A 25,144-nucleotide genomic window follows, 5' to 3' on the forward strand; every position below is an offset into this window, starting at 1 on the left:
TCATGTGACCCCATTCTTAATCCGACCCTGGCGCCAGACTCTCTACTTGTCATTACGCTATGATGTGAATTTCAAAATTCTAAACGGAAAAGGAGTGGACATACACAGATCCCTGGGAAACTGCGGCTATATGGTATGACGAACGGTCCAGCAGCAATAGGAAACAAAAGGTAAGCTCTTGAAATTTTCACGGGCCAGCGCCAGGGGGTAGCTGCCCCCAATTATGCAGACCAGAAGGGGCCCAAGCCCTTCACTCTCGCGTACTCTTCGCCTATCTTAACCGCATCACATCTCATGGCGATGGATAGTGCTGCAGCTTGAGTTTTTCATTTAATCAAGCTGGCTTTTATTAGACGCCAAAGATGGTGGTTTGAATGACAGTATAACATTGTACACTGCGGGAACACATATCGCCGACGAGCGTGTGCGCCTGAAAAAGAGGACGAAGGTCGCTTGCTGATTGAGCTCGGAGCTGGAGTGGCCAGCGCTGCAACTGCTCTTGTAGATATATTTTGTGAATAGCCTGCAGTGTACGCAACTCGTTACTCACGTAACATATTTGGTGAAGGTGGAATGCTCCCCGTTCTCAACACGCAGCTTTGAAGTGGCCGCATCCTCCAGCTTCTCACCATGGCTTTCAGTGACAACCCATCCCCTTCACTTTCTGTGGCTTTTACAACCTTTGTCGTGGTCCCTTCACCTCGTGATGCCGGGACATTCTCTGCGCAACCGGGCCTCAATAGTGACTACTGGCTTCGCCTGTATGAACGAGTCACCCCGTTATGGTGGTCCAGTGGCTAAAGTACTCGGCGGAAACCACAGGTGGTCGAAATTTCTGGAGCCCTCCACTACGGCGTCTCTCATAATCATATGGTGGTTTTGGGAAGTTAAACCCCACATATCGAACTATCTGTGTGTTAGCGACTTAGTCAAATGCACCGCTGGGACCCTACCATGATGCTCGTTATTGTTCTCTTCTAGTTAGACGGAAGCCCACGTGTTTGGTACGAAACATGAGTCCCAGCTCACCAGTTTGGACATAATTACACGATAACCTGAGACATTTACGATGCATTTTGGGACTATCACAGGCAATGCTAATCATTGAAGCACAAAATTGTGAACGACACACTTTCTTCTCAGCGTTTTTTTTTCAATTACTGTACCCATAGCAAGTCTGGGTAGTACCGCGATAACAGTTCTGTGCCAAATTCTCTAAACCCGGAAGGGACAGATCTATTACTTCTGTGCTCAAAGCAGAATGTAATTTTTATGCTATGGTAATCTATGACTCTTGGACATTGACGTCAAACTTAAGGAACTCTTCATGCTAGGAAATGTGTATATTCATGCCGCACTTTCAACAAACTGTTAAAAAGAAGTGAGAAGTGCAATCGTATTTTCGTTGGGCTAAGCCTTCCGCAACCATCATTCCCCCGCCCTGTAAAATAAACATTTCTCGCCTAACAGCATTGGTTTAGGTGCAGGGTAACGCACTGGAGCCCCCAGGAGGAAAGACGGAAGAGCAACTCCGTGGAACTTCGTCGGAGACGCAGACTCGCAGGCGTTCCTCCACTGCCAACCATCAAGAACCCCGACGAGAACATCTCGCCGCCTTCACCCAACACTGCACGACAACATTACAGGGAACCGCGCAACTTCTCTGGGAAAGCTGCGAAAGATGTTAAAGAATGGCTAAAGCCCTACCTGCGGTTGACTCTCTATAACAACTGGAACACTGCCAGTTAGCGGGAGTACGTACAACTCTTTCCTGACTGCACTGCAACAGTGTTTTCGAAAATCGCGAGAACTACATTACATCGATTTTTTCGATCAGAAGGTGAAGGAGTGCTTGGCAACCAGTCAATGAAAAAGAAGCGTGCCATGCAAATGCCGAGTCAACGCGCTGAAGTCCAAGGAGAAAGGTGCACGATGTACACAGAGGAAGTACTGAAATTGTGCAAAAGTGTGGACTGGCTCATGACAGATGAAGATAACGTCGCCCATCTCCTAAAAGGAATCGCTGAAGATATCTTAACACTACCTCATGTGCAAGGAAGATATGCAGTCGGCAAATGACATCCCAGGACAGTGCCGTACCTTCGAGGCGCATAAAACAAGGCGCATCTCGGCTTGCTCTGGGATGGTTTCTGATGTTCCACTGGGGACGGAGGGCCCACGTCACCATTGACGTGGGCCCTGGTCCCGTGATCTGGCTTCAACCATTCGATCGATCCAGTGACTATAGGCGTCGCGACGGTAGGGGAAAATGGCGGACGAGACGGTGCTGTGGTCAGGCCCTCTAGTTTAGCAACTGACCACACCTTCTCTCGCTAAAAAGACGCATTGATGTTTAGGTGAAAACGAATCAGCGCTTATGAATACAGTGAGACTGAACTACGTCACAGACTGATCACCGTGTGCCAGGTTCGGAGGAAAGCCGCATGGCACAACCAGCGTCGCTGGAATGACCGAACATAGTGCGTGAAGGACACGATCGGCGGGACTCTGCTGCTCCATCTACAGCACGAGCCCATCACGCTTTTCTGCTGTGTGACACCACGCCTGTAGTTAAAAATTATGAAGGCTTCGACAATTGAAGGGCACTTGAACAGCTGCGTCGTCATAACAGCAATTACGAGCCGCGAGACTACTGCGCTCTGTGGTCAGCTGCCTAAATGGCAGCGTGGCAAGATCGCACTCTCTACGTTCGACCGCATTTCCAACGTGAACTGCCTGTGTGCTCCCACTGGAATCCGTGTACTTATAACTCGCTTTTGCCCGCAGCGCCGTCGCGTACCTTTACCACTGTATGAAGAACCACCTGCATCTCTACGGCGCCCAAGTACACGAGGTAGTTATCGCCAGCCACCGAACAGCTACCACAGCAATGAATTCCCTCTAAACTATCAGCGATCACCTTCCCACCGTCGTCCATCACCGTCAAATGGCCGTACACATTTTACCTCGCCTCCTCTACCGGAAAGCTTGGCGCCGCTGCCGATGCAGGTCAGGTCGCTGGATATTCTTCACTGCACATAAACAAGCCTCCACCAGTTTGTAAGTTTCATAATAAGGCCAGCGTTTTCATAAATGATGTTTCCACGTCAGCTTTTGTCGACAGAGGAGCAACTGCTTCTGTTACGACTATTGGTTTTGAAACTCAACTTGGCCAAAATTTGGTGTGCTCTTGGGAGAACAGCACGACGTCTCATGCAGTGATTGGATAACCGCTGCACCCGGTAGGAGTGTGTATGGTAATTGTTACTTTCTGCGCAAAATTGTTCAAGTCAGAGTTTGCAGTCCTTGATAAGTCTACTTACGTAATTGCCTTAGGGTACGACTTTTTTAAAGAATGTGGTGCCATCCTCAACTGCAGTGCTGTTAAGATTTCACTGTTTACAATTTTTGAGGAGCCCACGCAGTGCCAACAAAATATTGCCGTTGTTGAGGACTAGTTCTATAGGTGCAGTCCATCGTTCGAGAGCCGGTCGATGTCTGTGGTGCTGCAGCTGATAACTTTGATGTCATAGTTGACGCGATCCAGCTGAGCTGCGCTAGAAAAAGTGTGTTTATACCACGTTGTCTTATTTCCTCACTGTGAATAGTTACGTCACCTTTTGAGCCAATTGTTTTGCCTAGCGGAATGCTTACGACAGTGTTTGAACTGGCCGCAAAAAATAGCCTTATCATTGCGGTCAATAGCAATTACAACTAGTACATAACATGGGGCGTACCCATGTGGGGACCTATTTTTGAGTGTGGTGAATGAGTTGTTGTGGTCCGAGATGAGGGAAACATTAGTCCGAATTCTCTTCAAGCATGCATTCGTCTTCGATTTCACGCTGAATGACCTAGAAATTTCTATAAAAGCTTTATGAATTTGCCATGTTATCATTACTGGTTATGGCCATTCCAGCCGCCAGATGCCACACAGATTATTTCCACCTGAGCGAAAAATAATTGCCCAGCAGGTGGGAGAAGTGCTAGCAAGGAAATTTATTGAGGAGTCATCTAGCCCTTGAGCAGCGCATGTTATATTTGTAAAGAAAACAGATGGTTCGAGGAGATAGTTTGTATATTAACATCGGCTGAACTCATTTACAAAAAAATGTATACACGCTTTCTCGCGTTGTCGATGTAGTCGATTGTCAACACACAGCTTCATACTTTTCGTCCGTAGACCTGAGATCATAATATTTGCAAACCCTTATGCACACTGCAGAAAAGGAGAAAACAGCGTTTGCACCTCCAGACAACATATTTGAGTTTAATGCCAAGCCATTTGGTTTAATCAATCTTCCTGTTACAATTGAGTGTTTAATGGACACAATGTTCAACGGCCTAAAATGAAAAATATGCCTTTGCTGTCTCGACGATGTGGTAATTCTTGAACGCACGTTTGAGAAACACAATTATCGCATTGATACCGTACAGCTATGTCTTGAGAAAACTGCTTTGACCCTGAATTCTAAGAAATGCCATTTCGCTGACCGTGAGGCTACAGTACTTGGACATCTCGAAGACAAGCACGGCGTCCCACCTGAACCACATAAGTAAACGCTGTCAACAGCTTTCCTCAAACACGTTCAATTCAAGAGTTGTGGGGCTTGTTGGGCCTATGCACATATTTTCGGCCCATTGTACATAACTTCGCTGATGCGTCTGAGCTTCTTACTGGTCTTCTCAGCAAAGATGCGAGTTTACAGTGCACGAACGAGCGCGAGTAATCATTTTTTAGCTAAAGTTACGAATCATTGTGGCCCAGTTCTTTGCCGTTTCGACGCATTAGCCGCGACTGTAGTGCCGATGCCCATTCCACAGTGGCACCAGTAGAATTGGCATCAGCGCAGTCTTAGTGTCACAGAGCCACCGAACATGTCATTGTCAATGCAAGTCGTCGTTTGAGGAAAACTGAATCTAATTACAACCTTACAGAGAAAAATGTCTGGCAGTCGTATCTGCGGCGCAAAAGTTCAAACCATGCCTTTATGACCGCTGATTATAGACCACCACTCACTCTGTTGGCTTACTGGTCTACGTGATCCTTTCGGCCGTCTTGCACGATGGGCTCTACGTGTGCAGGAACATGACATTGACGTGTGTTTTAGGAGTGGCTGCCGTCACCCAGACGCTGACTGCCTTTCGTGGCTTCTTCTTCCCTCGACGGACGGTGACGCCGACAATTTAGACGACCGCCTGGTAGCACTCGGCACACCGTTCCTGGATTCTGCAACATTTTGTGGGAAAGAACGAAAATATCATAGTTTGGCTTCTTTTTTCTCTCCTGTCGTCGAAAACGCCTTTCGTTATAAAAGATGACATTCTTTAGAGGCGAGATTTTACTGCAATTGGTAAGCGCCTACTTTTGGTGGTCCCTAAATCCTTGCATTTTACCGTTCTGCAAGCTATGCATGACGGGCCTACATCTGGCCTTATTGGATTTGCCAGAACCTACCACCGTGCGTTGAAACATTTGTTAGCCAGGCATGCGTCAGGCTACAGCTAAGTACGTCTCGAGTTCTGAGCATTGCAAACAATACAAACATCCAACTAGTGCACTGCCTGGACCTCTCCATCCCATACTGCCTCCGTGTTTAGCCTTTGAGGTCACCGGTACCGACTTGATGAGCCGTTTTCCGTGGTTCATTATTGGTAACAGAAGGGATGAAGTATTCATTGATCACCTCACTATAGTTATGCTGAAAGTGCTGTGCTCACCGCTGCAAATGCTGATCACGTTTCGGACTTCTTACTACGCTACAGAAATCTCTGGCATAGATTGCCTCGCGTTGTTATAAGTGATCTCAGCCGACAGTTCATAGCCGATGTTGTGGAGCAGCTGATTCGAAGTTCTGCTTCCCAGTTTCAACTGCCATTTCGAACGATCTGCTGACTTCAGGACTCCCTGAGCGTGTCAATTGATTGATTGATATGTTGGGTTTTACGTCCGAAAACCACCATATCATTTTGAGAGACGCCGTAGTGTAGGGCTCCGGAAATTTCTACCACCTGGGGTTCTTTAACGTGCACCCAAATCTGAGAACACGGGCCTATAACATTTCGGCCTCCATCGAAAATGCAGCCGCTGCAGCCAGGACTCGATCCCGCGACCTGTGGGTCAGCAGCCAAGTACCTTAGCCACTAGACCACCGCGGCGGGGCACTGAGCGTGTCAAAAGGACGCGCATTGACATGCTTGCTATGCATGTTGACTCAAGGCACAAGAGCTGGGACGCAATTTTACAATTTATGACATACGCGTACAATACTACACACCATGAGACTACCGCTTTTAGCTTGTTGTAGCAGTTTTATATCTGTCCGCCACGCATAACTCTTGACACGATTTTCCCGCTTTTGGAGCAGGAAAAGCACGCCTTTCTGAGGCATTCTGTCGTGAAGAGGAAATGAGGCGCATCGCGCATCTCCGGACTTTTGCACGCCAAGTCCATCCCAAGGCTCGCTACGGTAAGCGACATCGACATGCCTGTCACAGAGAAAGATAGGGTGCCGCAGTGGGTTCGGTAGTGCAAGCGTGGCTTCTACCAGAGGTTTCTCACCCGCTACGAAGGGGTTTCTTTGTCATTTTTTTTTCGTGACTTCGTGACGTTACGTACGTCGTATTAGGACTCACATCTGCTGGTCATCCAGGAAAAGCGACGTTGTGCATGTCACCCGTATTAGGCTATGCCATCATCGGAATTCCGGCTGACTCACTTAATTGGCGCCGTCTGTACTGCGGGAACTGATACCGTATTGTGGTATTGTGGACGAAGTGTAAAAAAGAAGGACGAAGTGCCTTGGGTTCTCGTTTGGCTAAGCCTCTGGTGACCATCTATCACCTCGCCCGGCAAAATAATTATCTCTAACTGTCACAATATTTATCCCAGTTGGTACAGTTGGGTCTCTGTAGTTGTCGTACGCTTCATCGAACTGGGTAGCTTTTATTTTTTCTAAGCGGCGAATTAAAACCGTGTGTCAGAACATGAACAGTACCTCAAGAGGCTATAGAACAGCAGTTTGGTTATAAAGAAATAAATTGCAAGCTTTATTGCTCTGCAAGATTTACTTTGATTTACTCTGCAAGATTTATTTTGATGCACTTAAATGATTTTGTGGAGTATCAACACCTCTGAAATAAAAAAAGTATTTCAGATCTTCATTGATTTACATGTACATGTTGTCACAGGTCCCATTAATTTGGGAGGCGATCGCCAGGCTAATTCCAAGGGCCGAAGTATCGGCCCCCCGAACCGCACCACGAAAGCGTGGACAATTTAGAAGTGGTCCTATTTGGCGCGCCAGCGAACGCTGGCTGTGGCCCAAAGACAAGTCAGAGCCGAGAGTTGATAAACAAAACAAGATTATATTCTCAATTATGGCAGATCAAAGCGATACACAAGTATGCACACTCGACAATAGTTGAATACAATATGTCACCAATCAAACAATGTAATACACAGTACAATCAGCCACACTCGAAACAACGGACACATACAACAATACGCACTACAATGCAGTCGCATGCATCGAACAACCAAGGCACTTAAAGACTAAAGAGTTAGAAAAATTATTCAGTTCAAAGTTCTTAGAACAAATGTCTGAATGATACTCTTCCGAGAATCACTCACTCAAAGTCCAGTGTTGTTGTCGCTCCGCTGCCTCCGGAGTTTCTCTTCCTGGAAACCTCGCTTCTTCGATTGGCCGCTCTCCGAGCTTCAAACTTCTTCGCCAGAAACACGTCGGCTTCACACACGCAGCTGTTTCCACGCGTCTTCGCTCGATAGCGGTAGACACACAGTCTTGCCTGTAGCTCGAGTCTTCACCCCTCAGGTGGAAATCCTCTTCTTCTCCTCCTTTGTCACGTAAGACAAAAGGCTTTGCCCTCAAGGCGGAACACCCTACGCACTCTGGCGCATACTTTCTTCTCCTGCTTTGTCAATAAGGACAAAACCTTCGCCGACAGATGCGGCAAAATACCCTACGCTCTCTGGCGATAACTTCCTTCTTCTGCTGATCTTTCATCTAGGCTGCTCGGTTAAATACCTTCAGCGCGAGATTCCCAAAAATTCTCATCATTTCGTCGGCACGATGCGCAGCGAAGGCTGGGGGAAAGGGCGAGATGGTAGGAGGGCCGTCTGCGACGGATGACGCAACCCTGCATCACCACGCACCTTTCCATCTAGAACGTTCCAGGGCTTGCTCGGGCGCTGATGAGAGGAGGTTCGTCGGCGAACCCACGCTTCCGAGGGGAGAGGGACTCGCTCCCAGGGAGTCTTTGGATGCTTCTTTTCCTTTTTTTTTATCGTTTACCTCTCAGCGCTTCGTCGCGAGAATTTGGCGGCGCGCTCGTTTTTGAGCGCTCGTTTTGTGACACATGTGTTTCCGGATTTGTTTTGTGCCTCTTGTGAAATTTATCTCCAAGATATAACGCTGCGGCAAAGACAAAGACTCACTATTGGTATTTCAGGCTTCCAACACATGTATTTCGATATCTCTACTCCAGAGTATTTTTTCGAGTATATCTCGTATTGGCAGAAAGAAAATTGGTGACCTAAAATAGCACTTGTTCTCTATCATCAGCATTATCTTCATCATCAGCAGCGGCTGTGGCACACACCACCGAGCACAACGCCGAAAGCAACGCTAACAGAGAAGCCTCGACGAAAAGCACCTTCACTCCTAAGCTATGTAGTAGTACGAATGCTTGAGTTGGCTTAACATAATTTGCTTTGAACACTATATGGTACAATAGCCTATTGAAGAAGGCACCTAATAGGGAGTGCGCAAAGTTAGCGAGAATTCATGACGTACAGAGCTCCGATTGTGTTAAGCATCGTCGGTCGGGCTATGAACATTTCTTGCTATTTCCTGCCCACTTTCCTTTCCTAGTTCAGGGTCTAAAACCGGAAGTTTTTTCCTTCTAAACCTCCCTCCCTCTCACTCAACCTCATCCTCCCTCTATGAAAACTCTTCTTGTCATATCTTGCTACCAGCGGTGAGAGATACATAAGGTATACCAGCGGTGAGAGATATAAGAGCTGTACATAAGGTATTCAGTAAACGGCCGATTACTTTGAAGTTAGTGTATTGACATTCCGGAGTACCGTTAAGATCATTGCCCAAAGCATTACGCGTAGTCTTGGACAAGCGTGTAATTATTGTTGTTCTGTTGTTCTTGCATTACCACGGACGCCTTAAACCATATATTCTTTTCGACTGTAAAAAAACGTGAAAACATTCTTTTCCGTCTTACGAATTCCCTGTTATTTCTCTAGATACTGACTGCGTTGCCTACGCGTACAAGCCATTCCACACGTTTTCTCTCTGCAATAAAGCGGCAAAAATTGTGATATCATGTCTTACGAGAACTCAATCTTCGCCTTCATAGGGATTGTTGAAACTTCATGATCCCTGCATTATTCTATCTAATAACGCAAAATCAGTGATGAGCTGTTTTCACATGAGCTGTGTTCAGGACATATCTCATGCCTAATTGAGAAACATACGTCTGTAAGTAAGGCAGAAAACACCTATAAAAGAAAAACTTTAGCAGATGACGAGAAAGAGAAAGTCGAACAGCGGGCTAGTTTGTCCGTGCTGTGTTTATTTCAGTAACCCGTCAGTAGACGAAGATTAAGAATTCCTGTTTTGTTCTTTTTCTCTCAATGCGCTTAATTTCCTTGCCCTCTACGCGTATTCTCTTATGAAGAAAGTAATCATACGGAGCGCCGTATACAGATCCTGCTAGGCACGCTGTAGGTCGAGCTTTTTGCCATCTCCTCGATCATTTTTTGTGTCCTCCTCCTAAACGTAACTTCTGTTTATAAGATTACACTACCGAATACGCCCAGTGAAAGAGAAGCCACTCCGGAGAGTGCTGCTCCGAGTTCAAGGGCGGGCTACTCTACGGCCGTTTCCTAACAACTAATTACGACTGAACCGTCCGCCATAGCAAGTCCTCGAACCAACAAGCCATGTATTGCTACAGGCCTAATTCTGAGTGATATTATGAGTCGGTGGATGTGGCATTAGGCTTCGCCTTGCGTGCGCGGGCAATGAATTGTGCGCTTGCGACGCCTAGATTTCTTCAGCCCATTTTGAAAAAAAATGCGTTGTCCTCATTTAGACGCGTATGTTCTTTCAGTAAGTTGCCATGAAACTTCGCCTGCAATCTTTCTATTCCTCAATCTTACCATGATAAAACTGCTTAATATATTTAAAGAAATACAGGGGATAAGCCACGCCCTTTATGCAGATGATCTAACCATTTGGATTACCGGCGGCTCTCCGGTAGCTTAGCAGGATGCACTTAATGTGGTAGTGGACCACACAGAAAATCACCTCAATTCTTGTTGGCTCACACGTGCACCAGAAAAGTCGGAGCTTCTTCTGTTGAAAGCCAGAACAAGTGGGAGGGTGCAAACAGAGGAAATTCCAGAACCAAAGTTTGGTTGAATATAGTGCGAATTCCTAAAGTGAAAACCCTCAGATTCCTGGGTGCAGACATCCACAAAGACGGATCAAGTGCAGCCACATTACCGAAGCTTCAAATAGGCGTAACGGAAGTTGCACACTTGGTACGATGGGTATCAGACAAAACACGCGGCTGGAAAGAACATGACACCATCAAATTAATCCAAGCCCTCATCATCCGCAGAATGAATTATCAAACCTCTTACTTGGACCTCAATAATTCTGAAATTCAAAAATTGGCAGATGCCACGTACAGTGGGACTCAATTATATCCGAAGAACGAATAAGTAATGTTCATATGTCACTTTGAAATCAGCACAACGTTACGAGGTGGAGGTAAATGATGCCGTACATGACTTCCGTGTCATGATTATTATAATTGGATGAGTCGTTCACCATCGTCATCTATTCACCTCATTTAATACCGAAATTAGTATATGCGGAGCTAGCGAAACTACCTCGAGCACGCTATGAGCGTGGTATATTGTCATGTTCTTACTTGACACCCGTGTCTGGATTATCATGTTTGCTCCACTCATATATTTCGTCATCTATTGACGTCACGTAACACCAAATTTGGTGTAATTGGAGCTAGCGAAATGGCAGCGAGCGCATCATGAAGGGCCCAATATACTCCAATGTAGCGTTGACGCGCGCGCACACTGGGAACAGCGACGCTACAATACCAAAACGCGAGCACTCTATAGTCTGACGCCAGACGCGACTAACGTCCATCGGCGCGGCCCGACGGCAACCAGCGTGAAGTGCGACATGCTGCATCTCGGCATTTTGCGCCGATGCTTTACCCAGACAACACTGCGTCTCCCTCTTTTCGTGACGGAGGGACTCTGGACGCGGTGAAACGCGCATGCATCAAAACGATGCAGCGCGGCGCGCGCTTCCGAGTATATGGCTGGACCGGCTCCTGGCGTGGCAATGCCGGCGTACCGCAACGAAATAACCGCTGGCAAACACGCGCACCACGTCACGTCAAAGTGTCTTGGTGCCTTGACTGTGGCATGTAATGCCCTCACATGAGACGCATCTCATGATCCAGACACATACCTTCTTCATACATCGACGTCACGTAATACAAAATTTGGCATATGTGAAGCTAGCAAAACAACCGCGAGCGCATCATGAGTGTGGCATCTAGTAATGTTGATAGATGACACACATTTCGTGATTATCATGTTTCCACCAGTGTCATACCTTTGTCATCCATTCACGTCCTGTCATACCAAGTTTCGCATAAGTGAAGTTAGCGAAACGGCCGCCAGCACATCAGGAATGTGGCATGTTTTTACATGACACGCATCTCATGATTATCATGTTTGCACCAGTTTCATACCTTCGTAATCTATTACCGTTTCGTAATACCAAATTTAGTATATGTGACGCGAGCGAAACGGCCACGAGTGCATGATGAGCATGACATGGAGACATGTTGTTACATGACACGCATCTCAAGATTATAATGCTTTTACCAGTCCCATAGCTTCGTCATCCATTCGCGTATCGTAATACCAAATTTGGCATAAGTGAAGCTAGCGGAACGGTCGCCAGCGCATCATGAGCGTGGCATGTAGTCAAGTTGTTACATGAAACGATCCCATGGTTACGATGCTTGCACTAGTCCCATACAATCGTTTTTATTTCGCGTAGCGTAATACCAAATTTAGTATATGTGACGCAAGCGAAACGGCCACGAGCGCGTCATGAGCCTGGCATGTAGTCATGTTGTTACAGGACACGAATGTCAAGATTTTCATGTTAGGGTCTTACGCTTGCGTTCGCCATGCAATCATGTCATACCATACTAGTTTCGCAACATGCCATGTGAACGAAACCACCGCAATTGCTGCAGGACATTGAAATATAAATCATAACATTCATGACATACATGTCATGATTTTCTTGTTATGATAAGTCGATAATGTTCTTCATACAGTCATGTTATGCCATACGAAGTTTGGTATCGATACCATTATCCACACGGCCAGGAGAGGTAAAAGTCGTAGGCGGCTAGATAGCTGATAGATAGATAGATAGATATATAGATAGATAGATAGATAGATAGATAGATAGATAGATAGATAGATAGATAGATAGATAGATAGATAGATAGATAGATAGATAGATAGATAGATAGGCTCAAAGTCGCCGAAGTTCGCCAAGAAATGCTTCTTATTTAAAAACTGAATACCTTTATACTGGAGGCCATCAGAACTGCCATGGGAATCTGTGGATGTGCTTCCACGCAGCTACTACTATGCTTAGGCTTCATCAACACCTGGCAGGAGCTCGTCAAAGCACACAATGTAATTCAACTCGAATGCCTTCCAATAACGGAAATTGCGCGAGCGATACATGGAAGTTTGGGTTATTCTGAAGCAATGGAATAAAGAATTGAGAAAAGGTGTATTCCAGAACAATTACAGAGTACATCTCAATAGCCCGTATTCCACGAAATATGCATCTTACGTATCATCTCAAAGGAAAAATTTTCTAAACTTTGGGGAAACCTACACACAATGTCTTCAATATTTACACCAACAATTTAGCTGAGAAAAACTGCTGTTACATAGTGAGGGGAAGCTACAAGTTTTAATAAATTAGTGACCCATCACTTTACTCTGAGCCTTCATAATATATTAACGAAGTTATGAGAAGCTGCTAGGGGAAACGCTTGACGATATTATCAGGAACTAGCTGTCCTCGGAAAATGGTATTCGACAAGGCATGCGGTCAGTGAGGTAATTGATAAATCAGCGGAGTACAACGAACCCCTTCAAAAACTAGAAACCGCTTTTCGAGTAAGCACTCATAACAGAGATGCCACTGTTCTGGGAGCCATCACATCACAAAAAAGTATTTGAAACATAGCTGAGAAGCGCACTTCAAACCCGATGCCCTTGCCACGGATGGCGCGGCCTGCAGTTGCTCGGATATCAACCAATATTTGATGTGCCTACGACGATGTCATAATAGGACGTAACTTTAGGAGCAGTAGACTTAGGTCATCGCGATGCGGGGATGATGTCACAAAATTTGGTGGTCGGTGACGTTGCAATAACGTCATGTTGTGAATTAAGCGCAGATTGTGCTTTCTTGCATCTGTCGTCCGGTCACTGATATCTTATCCGCCGAGGATGAATTTCCACGTTAGATGAGGCATCTAATTATTTCACATTAGTGCTTCAGGTCCCGAGAGGTAACGTTCTAAAGCTATACCTCTTTGCATGAAAAAATTGAGAAAATTACGATCAAGATTGGACCGATTGAATATGCAATTACGCCCATCTCGATAACAAAACGCCAACCATTTAAACTGCTAGGCTAGGAACAAATGCGAATAAAATTACACGGATATTCTCCTAACACCTTACAATTTGAAGATGACACCTTGCTGTTCGCTAAAAAGGTTGACGAAATGTGAAAAATGGCTTGAGACCCACACCGAGAAAGCATTGAAGTAGGGCTCGTCGATGACGCTAGTTAACTGGGCTGAAGAATGAGAGATCAGAGCCAGCAGCAAGGGACTAGGATTTGCTTCCTTAAGGGTATGCATAATCAGGTCATGCGCGTGCATTGAACAGCGATTTTACTAGGTAGGCTTAAAAAGGCTGCTTGAGTGGAAACTCTCCCAAACAGAAGCCGGCCTACTGCGTTTTTTCTTGGGGGGAAGGGGGGAGGTATGCTGATGTGTCAGGCTATAGTAATCGAGCCGTAGCTGTCCGCCGCGGTAGAGCAGTGGCCATGTTTTTGCCTGCTGACGTGAAAATCACGGGTTTCATCCCGGCGCCGGTGATCGCGTTTTAACGAAGGAGGAACGATGGTGATCCATGCACTGGACGATGTCAGTGCATGTTTAGGAACACCAGAAGCTCGAAATTTCCGCAGACCTCAAACAAGGCGTACCTCGTATTGATGTCTTGGTTTTGAGGCATAAAACTCCAGACGTCACTTGTTTAGGCGCTTGCGATTGGAGAAACTGACTGATTCCAGGACACCTGACTGCACCGGATAGGTACGGCTTAAGGTATCTCTTTTTATTACTGATTCACGTAAGAAGCACAATAGTCTTGGCGCTTTTTATTAGACACGACGCTATCACTACAGATCTGGATAAAGCACTTTCCTCGGAAAAAGTGATCACGTAGTTAACGTATACTAAAAAAAATATCGAGTAAAAAAGGTGTCTTTTTGTCGCACAACCATAATCGTCATCAGGCTTGCGTGCGCTTCCTTGCTTGAAACGTCGGCGCTGGCCACATTCCTATCGAGAATGCAATGTAACCCTGATAAAGGGCATGTCAATTGTAACCGGAATGTACCGGGCGCGGGACGTTAGCGCAAGGATGGAACGCAATGTAGATGACGAATATTGTTGTGGGACAAAAACACACCCTTTTTACTCGCTCTTCTTTTAGAGTATACCATACACGTAGTACAACCTAAAATCTTTAATCAGATATCACAGGAAAAAGGCTATAGTTTTTAGGTAAATTATGGGAAATATTAAGTAGATGGCACATTTCTTTTTTACATGTGGCGAGAACTTCTACTGCAGGATATTTTCGAGAATGCTTGGCCTTAACGACCATTAATATTACAAAACGGATCTGCTGACATAAATCTGCTTCGGATAGATTTCAAATTTTAGATTTATAGCAGTCGCTAACTTAGCTTCAAATAAACAGTCGTTCCAATTAAAATTCATGGCTGTTTTCTTGTGAAAATTATAACAGAGAGATTGCGAGGGGGCGTGATGAACATAAAGAATGGACAAATTCTGTTACCAAGGTGTGTATTGCTTTGTAAATGTGACGAGCGTATCGCGTTGCTTCGTCAATTGTTAATTTATTGTTACAACAAACAAAACACCAGGCTAGCGCCGAATGCGCAGCACAGTCACAGCGAGAGCAGGAAGAGCGGCCCTTGAGAGTTTTTCAAAACACTTTTTGGGTAAATGCTAAAAGCACACTTGCTGCGTACCCAGTACGCCATAAATAATAGTTTCTGTTTAGTAGTTGCGCATTCTCTATGCTATTTTTCGTCATTCTTTGGAGAAGCGAGGTATCCAGTAAACACTTGCAAAGAATTTTGTGCCAATTTTGTATGGCCATCAGTGGCTGACAATGATGAAAAATTGTGCCTGAAGTGGGTATGTGCCACAGTTAATAGGTGATAAAGAATAAGCTTATCTCATGTGTTGGAGCATTGCACGACCTAGTCGTTGCGTGATTCGCATTGCGTGACACCTGGTTGTTCCTTTGCTGTTCTAAAACACTTTATTACTCATGCTAACGCGATTCCTTTCCCGAAATCAAGCCTGCCTAAGGCAAGTTTGTGAACGAGTCCCTAGCACCGGCGTCGGTGAGCAGTAGAATGCCGGGCTCTTGCGCAGTGGACCTGGGTGCAAATAGCACTATGACACCACATGATTTAAATGATTTAGTTTTTATTTTATTTCGTGCGATTGAGCTACACGACGCCGGTGGGGGTGGCGGCAGCAGACAACTACAGCGCCACGCTTGACCCGTGTTGTGATCTCATAACAGCTTTCGCTGTAAAAACAAACAGCTAGGGGTGTCTTATTTCGAGTGTCCCTACAATCTCTCTGTGGATGTATATATATATATATATATGCAATATTCTTAGGAGAGGTAGTTAGTGTGGAGCCGGACTACGAGATATAACTAACTAGAAGAATAAGAATGATGTAGAGCACATTCGACAAGCACTGGTATTTTATGAATCGTTGCTTGCCACCATCCCTCTAGACGAAGGTATAACAGCTGCATCTTATCGGTACTTACCTACGAAGCAGAAACATCGAGGATTACAAAAGTGGTTCCACTTAAGTTGAGGACGACGCAGCGTGCACTAGAAAGAAAAATGATCGGTGTAACCCCAAGAGACGAGAAGAGAGCAGAGTGTATCAGGGAACGCATTGGTGTTAAGGACATCGCAGCCGAAATCAGGAAGAAGGAGTGGTCGTGGGCAGGGCACCTAGCGCGAAGGTGAAATAACCGCTGGTCGTTAACGATCACAGACTGAATTCCGAGAGAAGGCAAGCACGTGAATGGGCGGGCAGGTGAGGTTAGGAAATTTGCAGGCGTAAAGTGGCAGCAGCAAGCACAAAACTGAGTTGACTGGCAGAACATGAGAGAAGCCTTTCTTTTAGAGTGAGCGCAGTCAGTATGATGATGATGGTGATAATGATCACATGCAGTAACGTGTAACAAGTTGGTACCATCAGGGAAGCAATAAACGTATTCTCAATGCTAACACCCGGCCGCTTCCGGCCACGTGCTGAATTTTCGTAACAGCAGTAATACGTACAACGCATTCCTTCTCCCACTTTGTGTGCTAGACGGCTGACTCAAAGACGCAGGTTCCACCCCGGACGAGTCAGTCGCATTTCAACCAAGATGAAAGGCTATATAGAGAACCGTATACATAGATTCTGGAGCAAACTATTTCAAATTTATTCAATTACCTTCAAGTCAGCTGGTATTGGTCAAAATATATCACAGTATTTCTTGCAAGCACGGAAACGTTATGCTGTATGCTTGGCGAAGACTTTGTGAGAGAGCTCAGTCAAAGCTGCACGGGCGAAGCTTCTGTGCATGTGTTGCTGAGCGACGTAGCTCATTTGCGGGTGATTTCGGTTTCGCTTTGGCAAGCACCTCCAACGCGTAGCTTTTCGCACGAACTGCAAAATTTATGATATTTTCATAATTGTGTATTAAAGCAGATATATGTCTTTAGTGGTAAGTTATAACAAGTCATACGCTTAAAGAAGCAGCAGTGAAAGAACACAACTTCGTAGAATCTTTGTAGCGCACTTTTCCACATTCCAATATAACACTTATCTGCCTGCGGCTCGAGCCCACGTGCAAAGCGAGTATCATACAGTAAGGTTTGCATTTCTTCCAAAGCAATGAAATATTATTTATTGCGAATGAGCACAAGGAGAAGTACCAGGTGAAGCTTTGGATTGCTAATTTTCTCCTCGTAAATCGCAGTCATCGCAAAGTGTCGCGAACCACCGCCACCACAGAACCCGTCGGGTACGCTGTGACAGTACGCAATATTTTACATTATTGTGTCAACAATAGTAGGAAGTCGAAGTTGCCACCACGTATGCAACGCAATTTATGAAAAGGGTCACTGCTATACCAACACCTCCTTCTTTCTTTCAGTGCCACTGCAAATGCGCACTTCTAAAAGGAAGTCGTCGGTTTATTTCAGGGAGTGGTTGTAATGTGACGCCACGTGATGGATAGCGCTGCTTTCGTCTTATGTAGAGCCGCGGCAAAATCGGTGTATTGGCCTCGAGATGTTAAAATGGCGTCCTCTCGCGCGTGACGACAACTTATGGACTCCGCTCTTAACCGCGCTGCAACAACCACTGTTCCTGTGCGCGGTATATCTGCTTCTGGATGGAACATTGTCGAAGGAGCAGCCTCGCGAGGTTCAGCTAACGCTCAGTACAAATTTTTTTGAGTGCAATTATGAGATTGCTTTAGTACAGCCCAAATGACAAGGCCGAGAAACCTCCCAGATGGCCGATGAGCACACCGATAGCACTGACCGCATTGCCAGCTTGAAAGTAAAACTATATGTGTGTGTTTTCACTCGTCGTTTGCAGTTTCCACAATGTGATACTAGTTAGCTCACGTGTTTGAAAATTTCAATAAGCGTGCCTTTCTCCAGCATCTACAAGCATGTAGATGCTGCAAAAGCTTGCAAAATGTTGCGGTGTCTCATCGACGGTGCGATGGCGGACGAAGCAGGCGGCGTTGTTGAGTGTGCGCAGCCGATTCCATCAATTGAGATTGCGTCATTGTCACGGCTTGGCTCCTGGAAACACGTGGACTTCAGAACACGCCACACAATCCCCGTGATGGTCGAGTGCTGCGCTATGATGAAGTACTACTTTGTACCTCAGTGTGCTTCCTCCGCACGTGCAAAGGACGTTAGCTCTCACAACAATCCGAAAGGGAAGGGCATGCCTGCCCTTTTCCTTAGGATATTTTTTCTGCAGTGCAACCATAGAGACAGTAAACACGAGGTTATGTGTAAGAATACCTGATTGTTCCGCTCTGAGATTTGCAAACAACACATGACATAATTACTGCAGAGCACCTGTTTAAACTGCTGCTTCGGCCGTCAGCCAGCCGTTCATGGCATCTACTAGAAATGGAAAGCAGCATCACATTACTAAATTTGAGATAATCGTGCTAGAATTACAGTTATAGGCGTCGGCAGGGCGCAAGCACATGTTGTTTCACAGTAACAGGTGTCTTAAGTGGTAGGCGCTGGTGTGATTCGAGAAGGGGGCAAGTTCTGCATTATTGCACCCTTGGCCGATGCACATGACTGCAGTTTGTCTCGTAATGCTTGTTTAATGAGAGTGACCTCATGAATAAATGGGCACCAAACAGTGACAGCAGCATTTGCTTATCAATTTATGGCAAACAGTGTGCTAGGCGCGCGCTTGCCTTGATCAGTTAACTACGTATATATGTACACGTACATCTACCAAATAAAGCTGCAGTCTCAATTGCCTAGCGCCGCTCAGCTGTGTTCAAAAAGAGCGCTTACCTGAAACGATGCGGTGTCCACGTCATCGGCTCCTTGTCTAGGGGCTCTAGCGACAGGAGTTTGGACGGCACCTCACCTGGTTTAAGTCACCTATGCCTGTGGCGTGCGTGCAAAAATGGCTGAATACTGGAGAGATGTTAAAACACGATTGCAAGCTTACCGAGTAGTGGAGCATAGGGCGGGTCTAGAAAAAGTCACTGTCAGCGAAGTGCTTGCTGGACATGGTCGGTGAAGACATGAGGTGCTTTTGTTCCCTGTGTTTGATTATCTACTTCTTTCTCAGCTTCGAGTTCTTTGTATAGTTGTGAAAGCTAACAACTTTTTCACAAGTGGGTGATTCTATAGATGCACAGAGCAGTACTCTACCATCGCGGAACACTCGCCGCGCAATGATTGGGCCGCCGTTTTAAGAAAGAAAGCCCTTTTCTTTCAAAATGAGCGTTAAAAACGGAAAGCCGTGTTTAGAACAGCATCGTTAGCCAAGATAACCAATCGAACCGATTCTTTGTCGAGTTTTACTACGACGGTGGTTTCTATACCGTGCCGCGCTCCTAAAGCGCACGAATCCTTCAACGGACGTCATGAAAGCGGGGTTCGCAGTGCCATCATCCGTTGCACACCAGGCCAATATCGTGAAAACGGCTGGCCTTGCTCTGCAGTGCGGCACCTTGCTGCCGTTAAGGGCTGTGACGTCGTTTACACAGGAGCATGTGCGGACCTAAAGACTTGCAGGTTTTCTCTAGACGGGTGAAAATAGTGGAAGGTGTCTTTGCTTAGCCGAAGATCCGTGCTACTAACGCTTTTAGACACCAAAAGTGTTGGATGAGCCAGTGAGAAAAACGCATATCACATCGGCTGACTCCGGGAAGCTAAGCTTTGAGTATCCCACTGCTTTGTCCGTAACAACAACCCTGTATTTTGCCCAAATCAGCTAAACATAGGAATTTCTGCATCGAGGAACGATAGACTATAGCAGGAAGCAAGAATGTGATTACTGTAACGCCGTTCACCGAACCACTCAGCACCGACTTCCCTTCTCATGAACCCCCGACATGCTACTCATTGAGGTCCACCCTTCACCGCGCGAGTATCTTTCATAACAGCTCAGACAGACAGACAGACAGACAGACAGACAGACAGACAGACAGACAGACAGACAGACAGACAGACAGACAGAGAACTTTATTAGGTACTGAGAAACGCTATTTCCTTAGAGCAACGTCACTGGCCACACCCACGTAGGAACGGGGAGGCCTAGCCTCACCACCGCATCGTGGGCTCTCTGGACAGCCCGTAGTTTACAAAAAAAAGACTACCGGCATATTGCTGGGCACGTGCAAACATGGATGGATATGGCTGTACTCTTTAGATCGGGTGGTGGCTAGCGCCACCAAGCCGTAATAATTATTGAACCAAAAATTAGATTTTTTTAAATAGTGAGGTAGAGGATTGGTACTTTGCAGTGAAGGGTTTAATTTTCACTCGTGCCTCGACTTTAGTCAACAATAAGACAACTTCTTTCTAGTTAATTCTGCCCGCCTAAAGCCTATTTTGCCCTCCCTGTCCCTAAAACCCAGTGCTTTGAAAAATTCTGCGCCATCATCCTGAATTATAGGGTTAAATCCTTTACAGAACATAATCAAATTTTCGGCAGTTTCTTCTTCCTCTCCACAGGCAGTGCATACCATGTCTACCCCTTCGTATTTGGTCCCATATTTCTTGGTACGCAATACTCCCGTCCTGGCCTCAAACTGTAGAGAACTACCCCGATTATTATCATACATCCTTTCCTTGGCAATTTCCTGCTTAAAAGTTCGATAGATCTCTAGTGCGGACTTTTAAATCATGCCAATTCTCCACCTATCGGTCTCAGCTTCTTTCACCTTCTTCTTAACCGATAATTATTTTTGGTTTCGCCCCCTGCTGTTTTCTAAGAATTTACCAGTCAATTTTCTGGTTCGCTTCCTCCATTTTGTATCGACATTCTTCATGTACAAGTAGCTGAGTACCCTCCTAGCCCAACGCTCCTCCGACATTTCTCTCAATCGCTTCTCAAATTCTATCTTTCTGCTAGCTTCCCTGCCCTCAAATGATGTCCATTCCCTATCACCTTGTACTTCCTTAGTTGGTGTATTCCCGTGAGCTCCTAAGGCAAGCCTACCTATTCCACGTTGCTTAATATCTAATCTTGCTTGAACTTTTGATCTCATGCAAAAGACCGGATTGCCGAACATCAGACATGAATGGATGGATGGATGGACGGATGGATATGGCTGTACCCTTTAGATCGGGCGGTGGGTAGCGCCACCAAGCCGTAATACCTAATGAACCAAAAATTATGTTTATTTTTTTTCCTTAAAAAAAGAGTTTGAGGATTCGTACTTTGCAGTGAAGAGTTTAATTTTCACTCGTGCCTTGACTTTAGCCACCAATCAGATAACCTCCTTCTAGTTAAGTCTACCCGCTTAAAGTCTATTTTGCCCTCCCGGTCCCTAAACCCCAGTGCTTTGAAAAACTCTGCGCCATCATCCTGAATAATAGGGTGAACCCCTTTACAGAACATTATCAAGTGTTAGGCAGTTTATTCTTCCTGTCCACACGCACTGCATACCGTGTCTACCCCTTCGAATTCGGCCCGATATCTCTTGGTTCGCAATACTCCTGTCCTGGCCTCAAACAGTAGAGAACTACCCCGTGTATTATCATAGATCCTTTCCTTGGCAATTTCCTGCTTAAATGTTCGATAGATCTCTAGTGTGGACTTCTTATTCATGCCAATTCTCCACATATCGGTCTCAGCTTCCTTCACTTTCTTCTTAACCGATAATTTTTTTTGGTTTGGCCCCCTGCTCTTTTCCAAGTATTTAGCAGTAAATTTTCTGGTTCGCTTCCACCATTTTGTATCGGCATTCTTCGTGTACAAGTAGCTGAGTACCTTCCTAACCCAACGCACCTCCTCGGTTTCTCTCAATCATTTCTCAAATTTTATCTTGCTGCTAGCTTCCCTGCCCTCAAATGATGTCCATCCCATATCACCTTGTACTCCCTGATTTGGTGTATTTCCGTGAGCTCCTAAGGCAAGCCTACGTATTCCACGTTGCTTAATTTCCAATCTTGCTTTAAATTTCTGATCTCATGCACAAGACCGCATTGCCGAACGTCAGACCAGGAACCATGACTCCTTTCCATATTCCTCTCACAACATCATACCTATTGTAATTCCACAGTGCCCTGTTTTTCATTACCGCTGCATTCCTGTTACCTTTAGTCATCACGTATGTTTCGTGTTCCCTTAGGTACTCGGCCCCATTGCTTATTCATACGCCCAGATATTTGTATTTATCTGTTATCTCTAGCGTGACCTCCTGTATTCTAAGCTCACTACCTTCATTGTCAATAAAATCGTGACTGCTGATTTTTCCTTACTGAATCTGAAATCTAACCTATCTCCATCATAACCGCATATGTCCATCAATCTCTGCAAATCTTCCTTGTTGTCGGCCATTTGCACTATATCATCGGCGTACATCAATGCTTGTAGTGCCTGTTCAATGAGTTTTCCTTGTTTGACGAAAGAGAGGTTGAAGCCCAGTCCACTTCCCTCGAATTCGGCCTCTAATCCTTGTAGGTACATCATGAATAATAAGGGTGACAGTGGACACCCCTGCCTAAGCCCTCGTTTTACCTCTGCAGGCTTGGATACCTGTTTCTCCCACTTTATAACTACCTTGTTACCTCTATAAATATCCTTTAAAAGATTAGTGACAACATGTTCCACGCCTAGTGTGTCCAATATTCCCAAGAATTTCTCTTGAACCACGCTATCGTACGCTTCCTTGATATCCAAAAATGCTAGCCACAGAAGCCTGTGTTCCTTTTCTGCTATTTCGATGCACTGCGTCAGTGAGAACACATTGTCTTCCAACCTCCTGTGTTTCCGAAACCCATTCTGCAATTCCCCCAGCACCCCGTCATCCTCTATCCATGCCTGCAGTCTTTTCTTTATAATCTGCATCGCCAGCCTGTAGACCACTGATGTCACTGTTATAGGACGATAGTTGTTTATGTCAGCTTTGTCCCCCTTTCCTTTATACATCATGCTCATCCTGCTAAGATTCCATCCACCAGGAACTTCACCATCGATTATTATTTGGCTCACTGCCACTCTCAAAGCCTGCTTAGACTTCGGACCTAATGACTTTATCAGCATAATTGGAATGCCATCTGGGCCTGTTGATGTACTACTAGGAACCCTTTTCTCAGCCCTTTCCCACTCTCGTTGTGAAAATGGAGCCATTGCAGCACCTGATTCGTGCTTGTCTATGGTGGTGCATAATGTACTTCTTTGTTGAATTTTTTCTGTCACCCTTGTTCTTATATATTCAATAGCTTCGTCCCCTTCTAGGCTGGCACCTTGTGCTGCAGTTATAAAACTCTGCTCTAGGCTCGTCTCATTTCTTAGGGAGTTTAGATGGCTCCAAAACTTCGCAGCTGCCTTTCTATCTTTTTTATATACTTCTGCCAGCCACTGAGCTCCCTTTCTTCTAATCTTTTCATTGATCAGAAGGGATGCATCCCTTGTACAGCTTAGAAAGCTTTCCCATTTTCTTTCAACATCGTCTGTCGGTTCACCCCGCTGCTTAGCATGTCTGTGTTCCCTAGACGCTTCCTGACGTTTTGTTATGGCTCTCTTAACTTCCTCATCCCACCAACTTTTGGGTTTGTGTCTTCTTTTCCGGGGTGACTTGTCACGCGTCTTAGCAAGCTCTAGCTCAAACAGTCTAATTAGATTCGTATATGTCCACACTGTCTTATTATCCTCCGTGATTACTTTCTCAACTTGTTTAGTAGCTATTTCAATTTGCCTTTCTTGATAAAAATTTTCCTGTAGTTGCTCATCTTGTCTCCTTCCCACTTTCACTGCTCTTCCAAAACTTAACTTGATACGTTTGTGATCACTACCCAGACTTCTGGAGCCACCTTCATCTATGTGCATTCCCCTGAGCATATCATACATTCTATGTGACATCAGTGCATAATCTATCGTCGACTGCAGCCTTTCTACCTCCCATGTTATTTGCCCTTCAGACTTCTCGGTACTGTTGCAAATGATCAAATCAAGCCTTTCACACATATCCATGATCATTTTGCCTGTCGGGTCGGTATACCCATCTATGTCTTCTATGTGTGCATTCATGTCTCCTAGTATGATTATCTCGCACTCTCTTCCTAACTCCTGAATGTCCTTTGATATACACTCTACCATTGCCTGGTTTTGCTCTCTGGCCTTTGCTCCCGTCCACAAGTACACGAAATCAAGGAGTGTCATTTGACCTGTCACTTTCCCTTTTAGCCATAAATGTTCCTTGCACTCCTGCTTGACCCTTTGCCACTCTGTACTTTTATGAATGAATGCCCCAATACCACCCCCTTTCTACTGCCTTCTGTTCTATTACAATATTCCCACGCGTAGTGCGGATTGTTCGGAGGTTGTTCCGTGTCCCTGAGGTGTGTTTCTACAAAACTGTATACCATCGGCCTCTCTTCCTTTAGCTGTTCTTCTATCTCTTCCCACATCAGCCTTTTCCTAACACCCTGCATGTTATTATACCCTATGTCTGATTTGGCTCGGCGCTCGTGGCTACGTCTATTTATGCCCCGGGCTCTACCTGTCGTAGATATTGGTGACGCTTTGGAATCGTATCTGTCTATACCACCCGTCGAAGAGTCTCCCTGGTTGTTTTTCTTGTTGCTATCTATCCTGCACCTCGAAGGGCTGGCTTGCCCCCCAAAAAAGCTACTGCGCGTCCTGCAAGTCGCCAACCCACCTCATGACCTAGCTGCCCATCGAAGTGAATTCTGTCTCCTTGAAAACCACCCCACCTATGCACTTCTCTGTTTATTTCTACCACCTCAAAGCCTTTCTCTCGACTCATCCACCATATCTCTTGGTTTGCGATCAGCGGCCGCAGCAGCGCCACCACAGGCGAAAAGGGGAACCTACTTAAACACACGCGTTATCTGAATAAAGAGCATTCCTTTTTCGGCCT

The sequence above is a fragment of the Rhipicephalus microplus genome, chromosome 3 (assembly GCF_043290135.1).
Source record: "Rhipicephalus microplus isolate Deutch F79 chromosome 3, USDA_Rmic, whole genome shotgun sequence".
NCBI lineage: Eukaryota > Metazoa > Arthropoda > Arachnida > Ixodida > Ixodidae > Rhipicephalus > Rhipicephalus microplus.